At 41.2% G+C, this 17,765-nt stretch overlaps 1 long non-coding RNA gene across 1 annotated transcript; it reads left to right on the top strand.

Annotated features, from left to right (window-relative positions):
* The first annotated feature begins 14,161 nt into the window (after positions 1–14,161).
* On the top strand, positions 14,162–17,210 carry LOC104873672. The gene is made up of 3 exons (XR_783539.2): positions 14,162–14,322; positions 15,693–15,767; positions 15,956–17,210. It is a non-coding gene; the product is annotated as an uncharacterized LOC104873672 (long non-coding RNA).
* The last annotated feature ends 555 nt before the right edge of the window (positions 17,211–17,765 follow it).

The following is a 17,765-nucleotide window of genomic DNA, read 5'->3' as shown; positions in this document are numbered from 1 at the left end:
ACTGCACTGCCGGGAAATCACTCTTTCCACAAGTAACAAGCCTGTGTCTTCAGGATTCAGCCTCTCACCACGTTCACACTGAGCCTGCCTCAGTCAGTACAGAGCACTCAGGCTTCTGGCTTCTCTTCCTCTGGAGTAGACCTGCTCCCTGCGGCCACAGAGAGGCGCTGCAGGAGCGCGCAGAGGCAGAGGGGCAGGGGCTCTTGCCCGGCACCGCCCCTTCTGGTCAGCTGCTGGGCTGTTTTAGAGGGATCCTTAGGTACTTCTCCTATCTGTCACTCAGTCGGGAAGACCAGCGCCAAGTCACTGTTCTAAGGGTCCCTTAGAGTTGAGAGGGATTTGAATTTGCAGGGGGCTTTTTGCTCTTCTTATCTGGTCCCTCTCCAAGGCCAAGCAGCAGCAGCCGTGCTGTGGGCTGTGGCTCTGATTCTGGCTTTCCCGCCAGCTGGTAGGAGTGTGGCATAAGTGCTCCTGAGGTGTTTTTTCCCCCTAGTGGGAGACCATACAAAAGAATGCCGTTAATTCTTCATTATTTTGTGATGTTTTCACAGCAGGCAGTCAAACATCTTCCACCATGGAAGAGGGAGTGATCTGAATCACCAGGAAACCTGGGTCACATCTGACAATCAGTTGTCATCTGCGTGTAGGAAAGAATTACATCCACTGGTACCAATTTCGAGAGGGACAGATCCCAGGACGCCTTCTCTACGAGGCCTTCTCCCAATCCAAAGCTGTGTTGGATTCAGAACTCAGACCAGGGAAATACAATGCTTATCAAATCAGCAAGCAGAGCAATAAATTTGTAGTACTGAATGTGGAAGAAAGTGATTCTGGTGTGTACCTCTGTGCCGTCTGGGCAGGCACCTGCTCTATGCTACACTGAGAAGTTTGCTTGTGGCTGCTTCTGGTACACAGGATAGACCAACCCCCAACTCACTTCCTGCCCTGACTTCCACTCTTTTGTGATCACCTTGAGGAGTGGACTGTGTCTAACTTGTGTAACCCTTTTCCAGAAGTGCACTGTTTTTGTTATAATAACTTCATAATAATTCCAATAAGATGCCAGTTTTAGAAACAGTTTAATTCAACAGTGTTACCGAGTCATAAATTGAAAGTAAATCAACTGTATCCACAGCCCTCTCATGAGTATCTGTCCACAGCACCCTATTTTTTTTTCTTTTTATTGAGTTTATTGGTACATTCTAGGTATACAGCACAGTCACATTCATTACTGGGATCCTGTACCTTTACATGACAGGTCTTGGTTCTCATTTTTTCCCCTTGTCCCTGCTCTCCCTTCACCCCCTCCTTCCCTCCCCATTTACAAAAACTTTATTTTGATTTTTTTCATTTTCTCATATTCTTTTCTTTTCTCTTATTCCCTTTCCCCTATTCTTCCCACTTTCCCTACACCTTTAGCCCTTTTCTTCCTATTTCACATTGTTAATTATCTCACATTGTTAATTATCTCATTACACAGCGCCCTGTTTTTAGTCTTCCAGGCTTGTCTGTGTCACTAACCATGGTCATCTCGTGTACGCCCAGTTTGTCCTAGAAGACTGAAGTGACAGTCGGTTTGGGCTCCTTCTCAGATCCCAGGAAGGCCAGGAGCCTGCTCTCTCAATCAGAGGCAGGGGCCACATGACAAGGTCCGCCCACCCTCAGCTCCCACTCAGGGTCTGTCTGATCTACATCTGCTACTCCCACCCTCTGCATGGCTACCCCAAGGGGCTCAGTTCTGGATCCTCCAGAGTGATCTCCCCTAGAGAATATGCTTCCAACTCACCAGAACTTTGTCCCTCCTATGGACCTGAAAGGTCTGGATGTGAATTATCCAAACCTCTCCTAGGGTTGAGAATTCATATCCTTTAGACTATAAACTGGGTTGACCTAGAATTTCTGCTAACATTATTTTAAACATGTCTAATGTAGACCAATACAACCTATAGCATCTTATTGGGAGAAGACTAGAGACACCATCCAAGGGACAGAAGTAGAAGAAAAGAGAGAAGCTATCACCAAAAGAGTGTGTGGTACCAGGAATGGGCAAATTTTACTAAAACATAAGGCGAAATATCTAATGAGGAATCTCTTAATAATAAGACCATAATCACAACTGGGAGAAATATTTGTGAATGCTGGAGACACAAACAACAATTCATTTTCATAACACAGTGGGTAGTTATGGGTTTTTATTCCTAGAGCAATATTGTCTTATTGCTGGACACCTAAAAAGTAGGGGAAAATAGGAGGCAAAAAATTCATCCATCTTCTTACCAGTCCATTGCTCAGTCTATTCAGCCGTTTTTCCAATCCAGGATCTCACTTTATTGACACTGGCAAAACTGTTACTTCCTACAGTGTGTAAGTGATAGAGTTGGATAGTCCTTTACTAAAAAATTCTATTTGTGGGCTGGGGATTTAGCTCAGCGGTTAGGTAGCCTGCCTTGCAAGTGCAAGGACCCCAGTTCAATCCCTGGTACAAAAAAAAAAAAAACTGTTTGCTTTTATTTTTCATGATCATGGATCAAAACCTGGAAACTTCACACTGTGCTATATTCTCAGTCTTTAAATTTTTTTACATTAAAAAAAATTAAGACAGGGTCATGCTAATTCTAGTTGCTCAGGCTGGGTCCCCAAATTTCTATCCTCCTGCCTCAGCCTCCCAGAGTGCTGAGACCACAGGTGTGTCCCACCATGCCCACTCATCCTAGGGCTTCTTCCTTGTTCTGGGTTGGCCATTTTTCTTGCTCCTCAGGACCTGGACTGGTCCACTACTTTGCTGCTCTATACCAGGTGCCCGGATAGTTCTCAAACTCCACCTTGGTCCCTTGTGTTTTAGCCTGAGAAGAAATTTGGAATGGTGGTGCTTGGTGTTGGTAGAACCTGCTCGATGTAGAAAAGAGACTTGTGGAGTGCACAGACTTCTCACCTTCACAGCCAAAGGGACTCCCTAGGTCTGGCAGCCACCATGAGTCCAGAGTAGAGTGCTGTGTGAGGGGTCATGGCAGGTTGGATCTGTGTCCTCGAGGTCTGGTGGCACTGAGACCAGTTATGGCACTCACCTGGAGACCACAGAGAACAGGAAATCATGACAGACTGGCTTCTTGGCCAACTCTCTTGAGAAAAATCAAGTAAATGATCTTCATGAAATAGCAATAATAAAAAAGGATCTCCATGAAGATTCTGAGAACAAATATGATAACAAAGTATGTAACTTTACTCTGAAAATGGAATGATTATTATAGCTTCATATAGATATGGGCAAAGCTCTGGGTTTTGTTGACCCACCTGAAACTTCAGAAGGGACTAACCTCCATGAAGGGTTTGAGATGCCATTGCTCTGTGGACACCCCGGTAGACCCTCTCCATCCTGGCCTGGCACCTCCTGAGTTTCCCTCGGCTGAAGGTTTCCTCAGCTTTCTTCCTGGGTACACAGCTTGGACAGATTGGAGTTTATGACCACAAATGTTCATCAGCTCTTCCCTCTGAAAATGGGAATTTATTCCCTTATTTATCAAATTGATTGAAGGATTTTCTTTCAAAAGATATGGGCTTTAATCTTGATGTGTGTGTACTAGCTCAATTTAAATTAAGAGACTCCTGGAGAGGTGACTGGATCTTGGGATGCTATCCTCATTCTTGAACTAACACACTGATTTCACTGATGAATGTGCTATTAGTATACCCCCCTTGGAGCAGGTGTGTCCCAGTTGTCCTACCTTTGGAAGGCACATCATTCACTGCCCTCTGTTCTGCTTCCTGCCCACCATAAAGTGAGCAGTTTTGCTGTACCATGTGCTTCCGCCATTTTGTTCCTGCCTTGGAACCAGCTGACCATAGACTGGAACCTTTTGCCAAAAAAACGTTTTCTTCCTTAAGTAGTATGTAACAAGTCTTTCATCCCATGACAGAAAATTTTAACAATGCACCATTCTTTTGTTTTTAGCTGAAATTATGTAAATATAATTAAGCAAAGGGAAATGTTATATCAATCAAGAGTAGAAAAGGTGATATATTTCCACTATTGTGACTCACAGCAGAATTTTTCATATATACTCAGGTGCAAAAAAACAAAAAAAGTTTTTGAGGGTCTGATATTTACTTTAACAAAAAATATCTTTGTTTAAAGTGACTTAAATTGGACTTTTGTGTCATTTTGAATACTCTTAGAGTTTGTTAACTTTATGAGAATATATTGTGACATTTTTGGCCAATTATAGCTGGTCCAGACCTGGTCATTACAGACTGAGCAGGGATGCTGAAGGCAGGGCGAAGGTCATCTTGAGGCCCTCATGAGGAAGAAAATCTTTCTGGTCATTCTGTCCCAGGACCCTTCTCATTACTGTATGGGAAAAACTAAGAATTCATAGGTTCCTCCTTGTAGAGACCCTTAGTGGTGCCTCTCTGTCACTGTGAACTTGCTTTAGCAGGAAATCCCACCATTTGTTTACTGTTCCCAGCAGCGTCTGCTGAGGGTCTGCAGGGCTTGCTGAGCTCAGGCTCGTGAAGGCCATGTGCGCATTATTCTGGCATCAGATAAGGGTTTCCCAACCTGTGGGCAAACTCTGTGACTTCATGCTGTCACAAGATGCAGCCCATGCCACCTGAACCCCATCCCTACATGATTCCTACAGCCCCTTCGTCCAACCAGATCCTCACATCCTCAGTGCACACACCTCTCTGCTTCTGGTCAGGGCCACAGTGACCATAGACTAGGCCATCCTGGAAGCCCCCACTCTACTCACCCTGACTCAGCCTTCTTTGCTATTGAGCTGTGTGTTTTTTTTTTTCATAGTAGACAATACATTTAACAAATTGAATTTTTCATGGATAGTATTATATTAAATGACTAATGAACAAACACTTGGGAATTTGGTTTTGTACTAGCTTTTGACAGCATTGTGTTTCCCGATCCTCACTTGATCACTGCACTAGCCCCAGAAAATTGTGCAATGTATGTACTCAGATGCAAAAGGATATTCATTCACTATAGCAAATTAAACTAAATGACTAATAAGAAACCAATAAAATATATGCCTACGTATAGATTTTATTTTAAATCACAGCTGGTAGGAGTCCTATATGCCTCTTATTTGTATGACAAATTCTTTTGCATGCTTGGGAATTCCATTACTTCTGTGAACAGTATTTTATGACATTTGCACCATCCTTTGTTTATTGGTTGACTCTATTCAGTCTTATATTATTCTTTGCACCATCTAGCACCTGCTGGATTGATTTCTCATGATCCCCCCCGCCCTGCTTTTTTTTCCATACTGGAGATTGAACTCAGGTCCTTGATGTGAGGCAGGTGCTAGAACCACTAGGCTAAATCCCTGGTCCTGATCCCTTGCTATTTTTGAGAAATCTTTTTTTTTTTTTCCTCATCACTAATTGCAATCCTGTCTTCTATATTTGAAATTCTGTCCTCATATTGGCTCATTCTGCTGCATAAACTTTCAGTGGAGTTTTTAATATCCTAGATATCTGTTTGAATCTATTTTTATGGATTCCATTTCTTTCCTTCTCAGAGATTCCATCATGTTCGTGAGCTCCTCTATTTTTTATCCATGTCTGCTCTAGAGTTATTAGTCATATTTTTCACTATGGACACCATCTCTGTTGTTATCTGAGAAGTTATTTCTGACTTTATTTTTTCCAGTTCCTCTTTTGTTGCCAGTTCAGGCAGTCCAGGTGGTTGAGTTTCAGAGTGGTCCATCTTGTTGCCCTTGAAGTTGCTTTTGGTGATCTGGAAGTCCGGTTTTGAGTCTTGTGTATGTGTCATCTCATTTCTATTTTGTTGTTGTTAATGTTTTTATTTAATTCCTGGGTTGCTGTTCATAAATTGCTTATTAGGAGTATCTTTATTGCTAGTATTTAGAACCCTTGGAATGTCTACTTCTTGGATTGTCTTCCAGGTTTAATCGGCCTCTGGGTTGTGAGTCTTTAATGGCCCTTACTTGCTCACAGAACATGTTTAAGTAAATGCAAAGGAATTGAAGTTATCCCTCCATGTTATCCAATCATAGTGTGATGAAATAGAGATCAATAGCAAAAGAAGTCACAAGAACTTCATAAACACATGGACATTGAACAACATGGTCCTGAAAAACCAATGGGTCACACGGGAAATTAAAGAAGAAATCAGACAATTTCTACAATTAAACAGTAATGCCAATAAAACATATTGGAATTTATGGGACACAATGAAAGCAGTCTTATGAGAGAAATTCATGGCAGTGAATACCCATATTAGGAAATAGAGTGAGCTCAAATATACAACCTAATGCTGAATCTCAAGTTTCTAGAAAAAGAAGAGCAAGACAAACCCAAAGCTCATACTAAGGAGAAAATTATAAAGATCAGAGTTGAAAACAGTGCAATGGAGACTAAGAGAAAGGTAGAAAGAATTAATTAAGGAAAGAGTTGGTTCTTCAAAAGGATAAACAAAATTGACAGACTATTAGCCAACATTATTAAAAAAGTAAAGAAAAGGCCCAAATCTGTGCAATTAGGAATGAAAAGGGTGAAATTACAAGAAAACAATAAAGTAAAGAATGTCACAAGGTAAGTTCATATGCACCTTCCCAAAATGTAAAATTTTTAAAGAAATGGAAAATAATCAGGACGTGGTGTTGAGATGTAATGTGCTCAACATATTACTCAAATTACTAAAATTGTTTGATGACACAGTCACATGGTACAAAAGCTGAAACACTGTAAATATCATGTCTGTAAAACTGGAACATGTGTATATCCCTATCTCCCCTTCTTACACAAATATAATGTACAATATACATTATCTGCATTTCTTTTATATTTATAATTCCATGAACTCTTAACTTCAGCCTACAGGAACATTTAGAAAGCTAAGAGGTATTTTGCTGCTGAACATAAAATATTGCATTTCCTTGGGTCTCTGTAAGAGATTTTTAGTTTATTTCCCTATAGTTTGTTGCTATAAAAATGCTGAAATAAATAAGGAGTTTTGTGTCATTTTCAAGTTGTGCCTTGATAGCTAGAAACAAAATGCCACCTTGCTCCTCAAAGAGAAAGCCCTACTGTGTCCTTTTACCACCTGGTATGAATATTGGAGAGCAGGTCCTCAAAACTCCTCATTATGCAGATCTGACAAGCCAAAAACAACATCTCTTTGTGGTTTAATTTAGTACCTCTCTGAACTACCTGCTTTTCTCTTGTTTGAAGATAAACATCTTGTCAAATGTTTAACACCTATTTATTGTTCATTGCAACATCTGCTCAGGTCCTTAGTTTTTCATCTACTGAGCATTCAGTGATAATACTGACAAGTGTGACATTTACTTCTGGTGTGTCTATGTGTTTCTGTCAGCAAAGATATAGAGCAAAATGCTCAATGCAAGGGAGATGGGTGATAAAATAATTGTATAATTTTCTATTTTTAAATTAATAATTTAAAATAAAAAATATTTCATATATTAGAATTAAAACAAATTTTTATTTGACGTTAGCAAAGTTTTCTTTGTTTACATTGGATTCAGTTTCTGTAAAACACCTTCTTGTTGAAACCAAGCAAAGATTCCTATTGGTAACAAAGCAAGACCACCCAAGCTGAAGAAACATCAAATGTAACCGAGATCTAGTCCTTGGTTTTCCTGAGCTGTTGAGACCTCCTTAGGCCAATTCCTCCCTTCTGTGCAGAGTGGAGCTGTTTGTGCACTGCAAATGCACTGGCCCCAGACGAGAAATGGTCACATCTCCCAGAGTTACGTGGAGCTGATATTACAGGCCGGCCGGGCCCAGGGCAAGGTCCCCTGGGGGTTCAAACTCCTCCGCGCCTTCCTTCTCCATCCCCCTGGGCTGCCCTGAACTTCAGCAGCACAGAGCAGAGCCCTGGGGTGGGGGGGCAGAGTGAGTGACAGGTGGCACTGGTGTGGCTGGTGGGGCTTCATTTTCTCAGGCCTGTTCTGTTTCCGTGCTCTGTCAAATGCAGTTGATTCTTGGAAGAGGCTCAAAGTCAACCCGGTCCCTACTGGTTGGGGCAGCGCGAGGGGTGGTGAAGGTGTTAGAAGGGAAACTGAGAGCAGTTAACCACAGCCAACTTGACTCTCTTTCTAAAGGTCATAGCTAACAAATGCAAAGAAAATATCTAACTTCACACAAGTGTGGCTGCCATCAACCTCCCTCTCGGAGCTGTAGGAGCCCGGGGCACTCTGCATGGGACACAGGAAGGACATTAATTTCTGTGGGAGTAGGGAATCTGATGTCCAAGTCTTTGTAGAACTGCTCCTTCCATCACTTCCCTGACAACTGTTCAGCATAAAGGAGCAGTGAAGGATATCTGTGGCCCAAAGACACTTACAACATTTATTGTTTCTCCCGGGCATTTGATATACAGATGCTGGTTCGTTTTGGTTTCGTGTTCTCAGTGTCATTGAGTGGCACATGCTCTGTATGCATCAGTATAGGTAGCCACAGCTGTCAGCAACAGAGATGCGTTTCAGGAGCCCAGAAATGTGGAACCGGAGCCCAACTGTGTAATTTCAAGCGATCTAATGAGTAACTTGAAATCCCTCTACCAGGCAGCAGTGACTTCAAAGAGAACTTGAGGAATGTTTAATGGAGAACATTAACATCAGGCCAGCGAGTGACTGGAGTCAATCAGAAGGTTCTTCATCAAATCTAGCAGAGAAAACACATGATCCCACCATGCTCCCAGCCCCAAAAGGAAGTACTGGGCATGCAGTACTAAAACCTATAATCGCTATAGGTTTTCACAGAATGACTCAGTGGTACACTGAAATCATAGGCAGCATTCTGTTTGGCCTGTGTTCAGAGAGCTGACATCTGAGAGAGACTTGGACTCCTCCTAAAGTAGTGGCCAACCCAACAGGGAAGGTGCCCATGGAGTTTAAATGGCTGCCCTGACTTCCGGCTAAAGTGTCATCCAGGTGCTTCGTGAACCCTCAGTGAAGCTCCTGATGAAGAGGACTGGCTCTGAGGAGACACCTTTGAGGGTGAAGTCCAATGTTGCAGCACATGTAGGACCAGCAAACTCTCTAGCTATCACAGTGCAAAAGGCAGCACAGAGGTGCCAGCCCTCAGTGGACATGGGAGTGTAAATAAAAGAATAATAAAGACTTTAAAGAAGCCATCTTGACCCATAACCTTGGGGAGAAAGGTAAACAGAAATGAGAGATGGTAAATGAAATAGGACAGTTGCCAAGGTAAAAATAGAGAAAGATAGCAATAAAGATAGGATATGTCTGGGGATGGGGGGATGATAGAAATACAGAAATTTTAAAAAGATGAGAAATACAGAAATTAAGAGGTAGAAACCTACAGACAGATATGAAGAGAGGTAGAGAGAATCCAGAGACAGAAAAGGAGAATGAAAGTTGGAAAGGGAGATTCAGACCAAGAAATAGAAAAACATGTACAACAACGGGAAATAGAAAAAAAAAGAAGGAAAAGTAGACAGAAGTGTATAAAGTGACAGAGAAAGTGGTAGCTAGGCAAGGAAACAGAACTGTGAAAAGGGAGCAAAAGCCCATGTGTGAGGGACCTAGAAACCAGTTCTTGATGGTGGCCCAGTTTGCCCAACGAAAATTTCCCAATTTTAATACTTTTCCTACATTTACTGGTCATAATTGTTCCACAAACAATTTTCCTTCTTAAGCCATGGGCACCCTGAAATGCAGTATGTACAAAAGCAGCAAGTTAAATGTTTGATGAGTAATCTTATCTCTATGTTCAGAGTGAGCAGTTCTTGATGGTGGCCCAGTTTGCCCAATGAAAATTTCCCAACTTTAATACTTTTCCTACATTTACTGGTCATAATTGTTCCACAAACAATTTTCCTTCTTAAGCCGTGGGCACCCTGAAATGCAGCAGTATGTACAAAAGCAGCAAGTTAAATGTTTGATGAGTAATCTTATCTCTATGTTCAGAGTGAGATGACAACTTGGAGGCCCTTAGCAACTCCTGGGGTATTTTTATCTTTTAGTTATATGATGAAATATTTACACTTCTTAAAAAATTTTCTGTGAATACCTTTGTTGCTTACCATGTCACGTCTAGGTCCAGTGAGAGCCAGTGCAGTGGGCTTTGGTGCTGCTCGGCCTCAGTGGAGCCGGACTGCTGTTTTAGTTTCAGGTAGACAAGATGTTCCGGGATCACCTTGCCCCATTCCCCCAGCCACTGCTCAACCCGGCCCTAGTACTTTAGGGAGAAGTGGCTTTCAGATACCTCAGTCTAGGTGTTAGGGCTGCTGGGATGTGTAGATTGCTGTTGCAGTCTAGATTTTCTGGTAGGTAGCCTAAAAAGAAAATTCAAAACAGAAACATGTATAGATTTGAAGACTTTTACTAAAAGTTTTAAATTGTGTATTTGCTTTTTTTAAATCTTGCATTGAAGGTTTGGCTCCTTGTAGTATCAACCCAAAGATAAACATAAACAATACCTAAGTAAATATAAACAATACCTAAGTACTAACGATAACTCGGCTCATCAGATACAATTTAAAATTTTCACTCTTTCTTCCTTTCTTTCTTTTGTTTTCAGGTTTACAAGTAAGACAGTGCTTTGAAGTAATTATATTCTATACTAACTTTGATAGGTAGCTTATTTTAGTTTTCATTTTTTAATTTTTGAAACTGGCCTTTTGAAATATGTATTTGTTTATACAGTGAAAATCTCTATGTATATCCAAAGTCTAAATATAAGGCAAGATGCTTTTGAAGATTGTTAGACTCCATTCTACATTGTTCTTCATTATTCCTCACCTACACTAATAAAATCTTATTTATATTTAACATTTTTACTTTGCTTCATTTATTCAAAACATTTTATCCAATTTCATAGTAATAGATCTTGCCCTCATGCATAGGGAAAATATATGGTATGTATTTACGTTTCCTGTTTATATTTTGGTTATGAGGCATTCAGTTTTACAAATTTTAATCAATTTTATTTTCAGCATTTTTTAATTTTTGAAACCGGCCTTTTGAAATATGTATTTGTTTATACAGTGAAAATCTCTATGTATATCCAAAGACTAAATATAAGGCAAGATGCTTTTGAAGATTGTTAGACTCCATTCTACATTGTTCATTATTCCTCACCTACACTAATAAAATCTTATTTATATTTAACGTTTTTACTTTGCTTCATTTATTCAAAACATTTTATCCAATTTCATAGTAATAAATCTTGCCCTCATGCATAGGGAAAATATATGGTATGTATTTATGTTTCCTGTTTATATTTTGGTTATGAGGCATTCAGTTTTACAAATTTTAATCAATTTTATTTTCTGGCAACTAGTTTTCATACTTTAAAATAATGCACACATCTCAAAATTATAAATACAGAAGTTCATACAACTAATGCTTTTAATGTTTGTATTCATTTTCGTTTAGGTGTGTGTCATCGATCCATCTGACATTTGCATATAACAATTACTGTAGTCATAGAAATAATAGTAAACAATGATAAATACAGGTTCTCTTTCTCTAGTAGTTACTGTGTTGAGCACTAGGTATTGTATCTCATTTCATCTTTACGAACACCACTTGAGGGGTCAAGTACCACTGAGCCTAACAGGTGAGACACCAAGGTCGACGGGTGAACTGACTTTGCCCAGGTTATAAAGTACGAAGTGGTAGAGATTCTATCCCAGCACTGAAATCTGAAAATGAGATTTTTCAATTCAACTTGCATTTTCTTGGGGTCTAACATAATTTCACAAATGTGATGGTCATTGATATTTCTTGTTGAACAAATACCTCTTTCGACCCCTGGCCCATTTTTTCTATTGCAAAGATCATTTTATTCATTTGTAAGATGTCTCAAACATATAAAATATCTAAAATGATATTAGCCATACCACAAATGTGTAGAAAAGACATTTCTTAATTGTTCTATTTCTTGCACATCTTAGTGACTAGAAATATGATCATTTTATTCATTTGTAAGATGTCTCAAACATAATTTTAGATATTAGCCATACAACAAATGTGTAGAAAAGACATTTCTTAATTGTTCTATTTCTTGCACATCTTAGTGACTAGAAATGTACATGTTTTTCTCCCCAATTCCTTACCTGGCTAACTTCCCAGAGGTCACCATGGCAAAGATGAATTACCTGACAGAGGCCAAAACCACCTATTAGGGACAGTTTTTCCACATTATATAATGGATTCTTTAAACATGTATTTAATTTATTCATTAATGTGGTGAGAGAAAATCTGGATAATCATTTTAAGTGCTATCATTATGTGGTTATACTAGTTTGATCATCTGTCTTTCCCTCAATGAATCCAAATAAACTGCAGATATCTGTATACTTTTTGGAGGTACAGGGTAATTGGGGGATAGACGTGGTCAACACATATGCCTTGACCCCCTCCCCAGATGTGATGCTAGGGGAAACTTCAGAGAATAGAGAGTAGTGGGAGGGGTAAAAATGATGGAAATATTTAACCTGCATGTATCAATCTGTCAAAGTGAAATCCACTGATATATATAATCAATATGCACTAATAAAAAGATGTGGAGAAATAAATACAGCATGCATAGGTTCATTAGTATTTTGAACAAACATTTAGTATGTGCAGAATAAATTCCTTGGAGTGACATTTGTAATTTTTTGAAACTAAATCTTGCAAGCCTATGACATGTGATGCTAGGGGAAACTTCAGAGAACAGAGAGTAGTGGGAGGGGTAAAAATGATGGAAATATTTAACCTGCATGTATCAATCTGTCAAAATGAAATCCACTGATATATATATAATCAATATGCACTAATAAAAAGATGTGGAGAAATAAATACAGCGTGCATAGGTTCATTAGTATTTTGAACAAACATTTAGTACGTGCAGAATAAATTCCTTGGAGTGACATTTGTAATTTTTTGAAACTAAATCTTGCAAGCCTATGTGAGAATTGTTGTGACTCGATGAAGAAAACTCTTCTAAAAAATTGATTCCTACGCTTAGGCACGTGTCAATTTCACTTTGGCCAGCATCACATGTGGCCAACATCGTATTTCTGGATTCCCTGGAATCTCTGGTTTCAGGGATTATCAGAGTCGCTCTTGGTGGTTGCCCAAGTCTATAAACACATACAAGCAAGGGTGTTTCAGGTTTAAAAAAAAAAAAAAAAAGCTTTCATCGCAGGACAAGAATATATCCACAGAATTAACACAGGGAGACTGAACTGCAAGGAAATCATTGTTCCCAAAAGGGACAGGCCTGTGTCATCCTCACCACGTTCACTCTCAGCCTGATTAAGTACAGAGCTCTCAGGTCCCTTGGCTTCTCTTCCGCTGGAAAAGACTTACTACTGGATGCCACAGGGGGGCGCTGCAGGATAGCGCAGAGGCAGAGAGACAGGGGTTCCTCCCAGGCCCCGCCCCTTCGGGTCACTATCGGTCTGTGTTCTCAGTCCTCAGCTACTTCTGCCTGTCCCTCAGTCGGGAAGACCCGCGACAGCTCCTTGTTCTAGTTATCCCTTCGAGTTGAGAGGGATTTGCGTTTAGAGAGGGCTTTCTGCCCCTCTTCTCATCTGGTCCTTTTTCCAAGGCTGAGGAGAGGAAGCCATGCTGTGTTCTGTGGCCCTGCTTCTAGCCTTCGTGCTTCCTGGTAAGTGTTTGTCATAGTGCTTCTGAGGTATTTTCCCTTAGCCTTGCCAAAGGATGCCATTAACTCTTCCTCGCTATTTTGTGATGTTTCCACAGGAGGCACTCAAACATCTTCCGGCATGGAAGAGGGAATGGTGTTAATGACCAGGCCGCGTGGGTCATATGTGGAAATCACTTGTTCTATCCAAGCAGGAAAGAACTACGTGCACTGATTTCAAGAGGGGCAGACACCACGACGCCTTCTCTACTATGACTGCTACAAATCCAAAGCTGTGTTTGATTCAGGACTCAAAGAAGGGAAATATGATGCTTATGAAGGCACAGGGAAGAACTGTAAATTCATAGTACGAAATGTAGAAGAAAGCGATTCTGGTGTGTACTACTGTGTAGTCTGGCCAGACACAGTGATTCACACCTGCTCTATGCTACACTGAAAAGTTTGCCTGTGGCTGCTTCTGGTACACAAGATAGACCAACCCCCAACTCACTTCCTGCCCTGACTTGCATTATGCTGTGATGGACTTCAGTTAGTACCGATTTCAAGAGGGGCAGACACCACGACGCCTTCTCTACTATGACTGCTACAAATCCAAAGCTGTGTTTGATTCAGGACTCAAAGAAGGGAAATATGATGCTTATGAAGGCACAGGGAAGAACTGTAAATTCATAGTACGAAATGTAGAAGAAAGCGATTCTGGTGTGTACTACTGTGCAGTCTGGCCAGACACAGTGATTCACACCTGCTCTATGCTACACTGAAAAGTTTGTCTGTGGCTGCTTCTGGTACACGAGATAGACCAACCCCCAACTCACTTCCTGCCCTGACTTGCATTATGCTGTGATGGACTTCAGTTTGAGTAGTGAATTGTCTAATTTGTGTAACCCTTTTCCAGCAGTGCAGTGCTTTTGTTACAGCTGTAGCATAATTTTACCAAGTAGTACATTTTTAAGAAACCATTTTACTCAAGCGTATTATACACATATAGAGTGAAAGCAAAATATTTGTATCTACAGACCACTCATGAATATCTGTCAAGGGCCATGCTCTCTCTGGTCTTCCAAGCTTTTCCTGGTCACTCTCAGTGGTCATGGCATTCACACCCAGTTTATTCCATATGGCTGAAGTGACAGACTCATCAGCTTAGACTCCTCAGATCCCAGGGAGGCTTGGACTCTGCTGTCCCAGGTCAGAGGCTGCTCCTACAGACTCAGAGGTCATGTTACAAAGCTCTACCCTTCCAGCTCTTCACTCGGAGTCTGCCTAATCCTGATCTTCTCCACCCACCCTCTGCAAGGCCACCCCAGGGGCCTGAGGTCTGGGTCTCCCAGAGCAGTTTCCTCTGGGGCAGGTGCAGGAGGACACAGCAGGAGAAGCATGCTGCCCCCTCACCCAAGCCTTATGTCTCTTCTGCAGACCAGGAAGGTCTGGATGCAAATCCTTTAAACTCCTCCTGAGGGCTGAAAGTTCAGGACCTTCTACTTTTGAGTGTGTCTGGACCAAGATTTTCCCCTAATTTTGATTTGTTTGTCTAATGCCAACTAATATGATTTAGAGCACCATGGGGAAAAGGGCAGAGATCTACCGACCTAGAGAAAGAAGTGAAGGATGGTAGAGCAAATGTCACTGAAAAGAGTATGTGGGTAGAGATGTGGGTAGACGCATTGCAACTGTGCCTTGTCATGAAATCTCTAATGAGGGATTACAGAATAATAAAGCCATGATAACAATTGGTTGAAACACTTGTGAATGTTGACAACAAAACACAATTCTTTTTCTTAACACTGTAGGTAGGTGGTTATGGATTTTTATTCCTCAGAGTAATATTTTCTTGCTACTGAGCATCTGAATGGTAGGGGAAAACAGGAGGCAAAAAAAATCATCCATTTTCCCACCAGTCTATTGTTTACAGTTTACTCAGCCAATTTTCCCAACCAAGGTTGCACATGTGGCATAGCCATCACTTGGTAAAGCTCACTCAACGGGTACAGACAGTGGGAGTGACAGTGCTGAGTAGTTCTTCACTAAAACAATTTATTCTGGCTTTGTTTTTTCTTTTTTTCTGGCAGGGTTGAGAATTGAACCCGGAGCCTTCACACTTGGCTGTGTTCTCACCCCCTTTTCTATTTTGAGAAAGGATCTTGGTAAGACCCCGTGTTGCCCTGGATAGCTTTGCTTTCACCATCCTTTCCTTCAGCCTCCCAGAGTGCTGGGATTAAAGGTGTGTGTCACACTAACCACCCATACGGAGGCTTCTTGTGTATGCTGGGTTGTCAGTTTTTCTCACTCCTCAGTCTTCTGACTGGTCCTCTCTTTGGCTCTTCTCCACCAGATGTCTGAACTGTTCCCAAACTCCATTTTGATTCCTGCGAAGAACGCTGCTGTGGTGTTGGGCAGAGCCAGCTCCATGGAGACAAGGTACTTGAATCCACCCCCTTCCCACCTCCACACCGAAAGGGGCTCCACAGCCATGCTGGTACCATGAGTCCACTGAGTGATGAGTCATGAAAAGGTTTGACCTGTGTCGTTCAGGTCTGGTAGCACAAAAACTGGTGACGGCAGGCACCTGGAGAAGACCACGCGAGACAGGAAGTCCTGGCAGACTGGCCACTTGGGCCAACCCCCCTTAAAATCAATCAAATAATCTTCATGAAGTAACAATAATAAAAAGGATCTTCTTGGAGTTTCTAAGAACAAGTAAGATCACAAAGTATGTATCTTTTACTATGCAAACGGACTGATTACTGTGGGATCATGCAGCTGTGGGCATAGCTCTGTGTGTTGCTGGCTGTCAGAAATGACTGATCTGGGCACAAGGCCCTGCGATGATCTCTGTTCAGACACCCAGAAGACCCCTCCTTATTCTGAACCTGTAACTCCTGAAGTTCCCTCCATTGAGGGTCTCCTCAGCTTCCTTCCTTGGCACACAGCCCAGGCGTAGGGGACTTCGTGACTGCAAACATTCGTGAGCTCTTCGCTCTGGGAATCGGATTTTTTCCCTCTTATTTCTCAGACTGATTGAAGCATTTGTTTATTCCTTGATAATTTGATTTGTTGTAAACATTTGTATGAGTTAATTATGAATTTAACCGGCTGGAGATTTCTAGAGAAATGACTGGATCTTGAAGAAGTTATGCTCCTAATAACTAATGGATTAATAAACTGATGGTCATTGCTTAATGTGCTGTTAGGACTTGTAGCCTGGATAGAGGAGGTGGACCACTGTGTCCTGACTTCAGAGGATGTCTCTCATTGGCTCTCTTCCCTGGGCTCTGTTTCCTGGGCACCATAAAGTGAGAAGCTTGCTCTACGATACGATTCTCCCATGATTCTTTGCTCTATCATGTGATTCCACCATGATGCTTCTCTGCTGGATAGAGCTAACTGCAGACTGAGACTATGAGCCAAATGCACTGTTTCCTTCTGTAAGTCATATGCTGCAGGTCTTTTGTCTCAGTAAAAGGAAATTTCACCTATACAGTATTATTTTGTTTTTACTTGTGGTTAGGTTAAATATGAAGAGGAAATATTATTTCAATAGCACAAAAAGAACATTTTTCCATTACTGTATATTAAGACAGAATTTTTCATATATACTCAGATACTGACAAGCTCCAATTCAGGTTTTTTTTTTTTTTGGTACCAGGGATTGAACTTTGGACTTTGTGCTTACAAGGTAGATGTGGTGCCACTGAGCTAGATCCCCAGCCCCCAAATCAGGTTTTAAAAGGTCTGATTCTTTTTTCAACAATGACAGCAGCAACAAGAAAAATCTTTGCTTAAAATGACTTACAAGGTACTGGAATCATCAGCTACAATAAAATTCTGTGTCCTTTCCTTTGGTCCTAAAAGTAACTGGATAAATGAAGACACAGTAGCCTTACAGTAGCTACTGTACCCTATCAAGTCAATAGAACCAAGATAATAAGCACTTGTATCCCTGAACATATCTATGACCCAACCCTTCTTCACATGAAGCTACATCATCCAGCCTTCAATCTGATGGGTTGAGGCCCCAGGCTGTGAACTTCCTGGGCTCCTCAGGCTGACTCCTCCCTATCAGAGAAAACAGGACTGACTCTGATGGCTAACTGTACCCACAGATGTTTTATATCATTTCCTGGTCACTTGGGTCCCAATTT

This window comes from Fukomys damarensis, unplaced genomic scaffold, assembly GCF_012274545.1.
Source record: "Fukomys damarensis isolate Sample0158 unplaced genomic scaffold, DMR_v1.0_HiC HiC_scaffold_17, whole genome shotgun sequence".
In the NCBI taxonomy this organism is placed as follows: Eukaryota; Metazoa; Chordata; class Mammalia; order Rodentia; family Bathyergidae; genus Fukomys; species Fukomys damarensis.
This window is presented reverse-complemented; position numbering and strand designations above follow the sequence as displayed.